A 4,301-nucleotide genomic window follows, 5' to 3' on the forward strand; every position below is an offset into this window, starting at 1 on the left:
CGCGGGCTATAGTACTAGAGCTATAGTACCACCACCAGCGGCAACTGTACGCGGGCTATAGTACTAGAGGCTAGAGCAACCCAGGGTAGGGCCAGGGGTCTTTTATTCTTTCCAATTTCATGTTGCGTTGGCCTCATATTCTCGCTCTGCGCTCACATCACAGCCAGGAACTTGAGGCGTTTTAATAATAAAAAGACGGTTGATAAACACAAATTGTATTCACCACAAAAGTTAATGTACTCTCTGTCGCCTAATAATTCAACGTAAACTAAATAGGGTACCTTTTAAATCAGGTTTCTCATGCACCACGCAATCTCACCACTCACCACGCGCACGCCCCTGTGACTGTGCAAAATCACGAGTCTGTGATTCCGTATTCACGGTATTGTAATTTGTATTACTATTAGTGCATGCGAGTATTTAAAAGTGAAATACACTCGTTATAACATTTATTACACTTTCTAGACAAACTACCTGTCTGAAATCTCAAGCAAGACAGCGGCGCGGCTGCGCGTCCTTAGTTACTGTGTCAATGAATGTCGGCGTTAACTGTTTAGCCGTTAGATGGGTACTGTGTGTCCCTACACATTCTGTATACGCATATAAGGCTCCGTATTTAGAGACAGAGAACAAGTCTATGTAGACGTTAGCGATACATTCGCATTATGACATGAGACATGTATAAATATATAGTACAGAAATAACACATTAATGACATTTGTGTGGTACTATTAATTTTAATTAATACATATTTTTGCGAAAAAGAAACAAAAGATAACATAGAATTTTCGTTTTCATACTAGATATTAACGGAAGCCCTAGGTGGCAGCACATAGCCCAGCATAGAGGCTCGCATTTTATACCAAAAACAGTTCTATTTCAATATATGTGCGTAAAACAGCTATGATCATTCCAATACGTTGCTTTACATGTGGAAAAGTTATAGGCAACAAGTGGGAGCATTACCTCGGTTTGCTACAAGCTGAATATACAGAAGGTAACACCGAACTCTAGCTACACTGACTAAATGCCATGTGATTGTGATTCCCGGCTTCCACTCTATTCTTCGCGCGCTTTCACATTGTGATTGGGATATCCCTGTGAAACTAGTGTGTATAGCTTTACTGTATACTAATTCCATATGTCTCTGTAGCCCCCACCCACAACCCCAACAACGACTTGTACTAAGTTGTAGTTAGTAGTGGCTAGTCACTGAGTAGTGCGCAAAACGGTGACTCACTACTTTGTTGTTAGTCCGAGCCGACGCAGACCCCAGTATAACCTGTATGATACAGGCGGTATGTTTCGCTTCACTACACTATATACCGCCTGTACGCGAGCTCAACCCTGGCGTTTCGCAAGCCTCGTTATCGATCAGGCAACTTGAATAACTGCAGAAATGACGTCAGGCAAAAGCCTGCTCGCTGATTGGCTGATTGGCCCGTTACAGCTCTCTGATTGGGCGCAATCATTTCTTGTTTCGCGAAACGGGCTGAAGAAGCAAGGGGTACGGGCGGTGAAGTGTAGTGAAGCGGAACCGGAACCGCCTGTATCACACAGGTTAACCCCAGTAATGACTAATGGGGTGTGCGGCCGTGTCTATCTTAATCACGGAAAGCCACTTCCAGTTTGGAGGTGGCACTTATAAGTAATACATGCGCTCGATATATACAATCCTATTGCGTGGAACTTACTAATCTGAACTTGAATCATTTATCTACGTGCATGCACGCTATGATGTCCTGGTAGCGGCTGTGCAACATAAGAATATATCAAGTTGTTAACCTAATGGTAAATATAAACATCCAAAGAAAATGTTCTGTCTTCATTCACATTTGTCAACCAATGAAAATCACTTCCGGTTACTTTGGCTATTCCCGATGTTCAACAGGAAAGATGGTAGGTACATGTGTAGTCCGCGAACTTGTACTAAGTTGTAGTTAGTAGTGGCTAGTCACTGAGTAGTGCGCAAAACGGTGACTCACAACGATTGCCTAAATAAATAAAAAAATAATAAAAAAATCACTACTTTGTTGTTAGTCCGAGCCGACGCAGACCCCAGTAATGACTAATGGGGTGTGCGGCCGTGTCTATCTCAATCACGGAAAGCCACCTCCAGTTTGGAGGTGGCACTTATAATATAAGTAATACATGCGCTCGATATATACAATCCTATTGCGTGGAACTTACTTTAATCTGAGTGTAATTTATCTACATGCATGCACGCTATGATGTCCTGGTAGCGGCCGTGCAACATAAGAATATATCAAGTTGTTAACCTAAAGTAATGGTAAATATAAACATCCAAATAAAATGTTCTGTCTTCATTCACATTTGTCAACCAATGAAAATCACTTCCGGTTACTTCGGCTATTCCCGATGTTCAACAGGAAAGATGGTAGGTACATGTGTAGTCCGCACCATCTATTATTATTTTGAATTATTATTTCCGAGTGAACCCGAGGCTACCGGAAGTGAATTTCATTGGTCGATCGAAAAATCTGTCCAATATAGCCAAAAATATCGAAGTTACTCTGACTAGGATGAATTATGGCATGAAAACAAAGTTCTGAAACGGAGATAAAGTCTTCGGAAAGCGATATTGACAAACAGAAGGTCTGTACTTGATATTTTGGGTCGGATATACTCCCGTCACGCCCTCAGTGCTACTCGATTCACCTATCCAATGCCCACAACAAAAATTGCAACAATTTTTACAAGGGTGACTGCAGACGATAAATCCGCACTCTCAGATTAGCAAAGCGGAGTTATAACGTCTGCATTTGCGGACTACTTTGTTGTTAGCCCGACCAGGCTGTGCGACGGTTTGTCTATACAACTTACAAGTGGGTATTCTAACTCTAGCAATACCGTTTCTTGGAGCTACTTTGTTGTCAGTAGAGTCTACTACAGCACTAGTACTAGTAGAAGTAGGGGTGTGAATAAAACCCGGACCCGGACCCGAACTCGGAAAACCTGCATAAAACCCGGACCCTAACCCTAACCCTAACACATTCTACTCCAGTCCGGTTATATATGCAGGTTTTCCGGGTCCGGGTCCGGGTTTTATTCACACACCACTAGTAGTAGTACTACTACTACTACTACTACTACTACTACTAGTTTAAGTTATACTATAGTATTAGTAGGGCCATTATAGTTTATGAGCTGTGCATGCAAGACTTCAGGTAGTGTGTTAGATCCTGCACACAACCTACATAACAAACTATGGCACTTGTTGACCTCTGACAAACCTTATTTTCCAAAGAAGTAGGAGGGCTTTAATGTTAGAGTAAAATATTAGGATAAAAAATGAATTAACTTGGTATTTTTATGCAATAACTCCACACCTGTATGCAAATTGCAGAGAGCAAGTTGCTATCATACTGGCAGAAATGATTTTAGGGAATGTGATCTATGATGTTGGTCACAAGAAAAATGAATGTGTGAAGTTAGTGTGTAAGAACACTAAATAAGCAAATTTTTACCCAAATGTTTTAGTCTACTGTGAGAGCCCTTCCATTTCTGCAGGAAATGCCAGGTATGTGGACATGGTATTATAGTTTATTAGGTAGGCTGTGTGCAGCATGCAACATACTACGTACCCAAGACTTTTGCACATGTATATGCACACACACACACACGCAAATTATGTTTCATACATAAAATATGATTACAAAAGACAATGACAAGCAGAAATGAAATTACCTAAATTCTTCTCCTATTACTTTGACCCATACATTTTCTATTCAAAAATTTCTGGATAACTGCATTTCTTTATTGAACCTGGTTAGGTTAGCCAACAGATGCAAACCACTTTATTCTTAAGCAGGGCATGAAATTCTGATTTTTTGCACCGGCCCAGAGGGCTTCATGGTAACAGCAGTTTTTGACCAGCCCTCAAAAATATTTTTTTTTCAAAAATATAGATAAGTCTGTTTCACTGACTCTTGCTTGTCCAGAAAATGTTGTAGTGTGCAGCATTGCGTAGTAGCTGTTGAACAGACTATAATACAGATCGTGAATGATGTCCGAAGTGTTTTTGCCAATGTCATGTTTCACGCTTGCATTCTCGATTCCAAATGTGTAAAATGTTGATAAATTATGGCGTGATATCCTTCAGGTAAAACATTGTAGGCTATTTGCTCGTTAATGCTATAAATAAAAATGTAGGTACTCGCTAACACGGCTGAACCCACTGGCTCGCAGGGCCGGTGTTTTGTCAATGTTACTGGCCCTTCAAGTTATTTGCCGGCATATGCTGGTGGGCCGGTGCTAATTTCGCGCCCTGTTAATAGGAG

General features: G+C 41.0%; 1 protein-coding gene across 3 annotated transcripts in view; it reads right to left on the reverse strand.

The window, feature by feature from the left end:
* LOC106820993 (MORN repeat-containing protein 3-like) overlaps nt 1–545 on the reverse strand; it is a 5,972-nt gene extending 5,427 nt beyond the window's left edge. The window contains exon 1 of one of the 3 annotated variants that reach the window (XM_014825612.1): nt 475–545. The gene's annotated coding sequence lies outside the window, so the exon portion shown is untranslated. The other 2 variants (XM_014825613.1, XM_014825611.1) reach the window with 2 other exon arrangements.
* Nucleotides 546–4,301: the final 3,756 nt, after the last annotated feature.

The sequence above is a fragment of the Priapulus caudatus genome, unplaced genomic scaffold, assembly GCF_000485595.1.
Source record: "Priapulus caudatus unplaced genomic scaffold, Priapulus_caudatus-5.0.1 Scaffold55, whole genome shotgun sequence".
Taxonomy (NCBI): domain Eukaryota; kingdom Metazoa; phylum Priapulida; class Priapulimorpha; order Priapulimorphida; family Priapulidae; genus Priapulus; species Priapulus caudatus.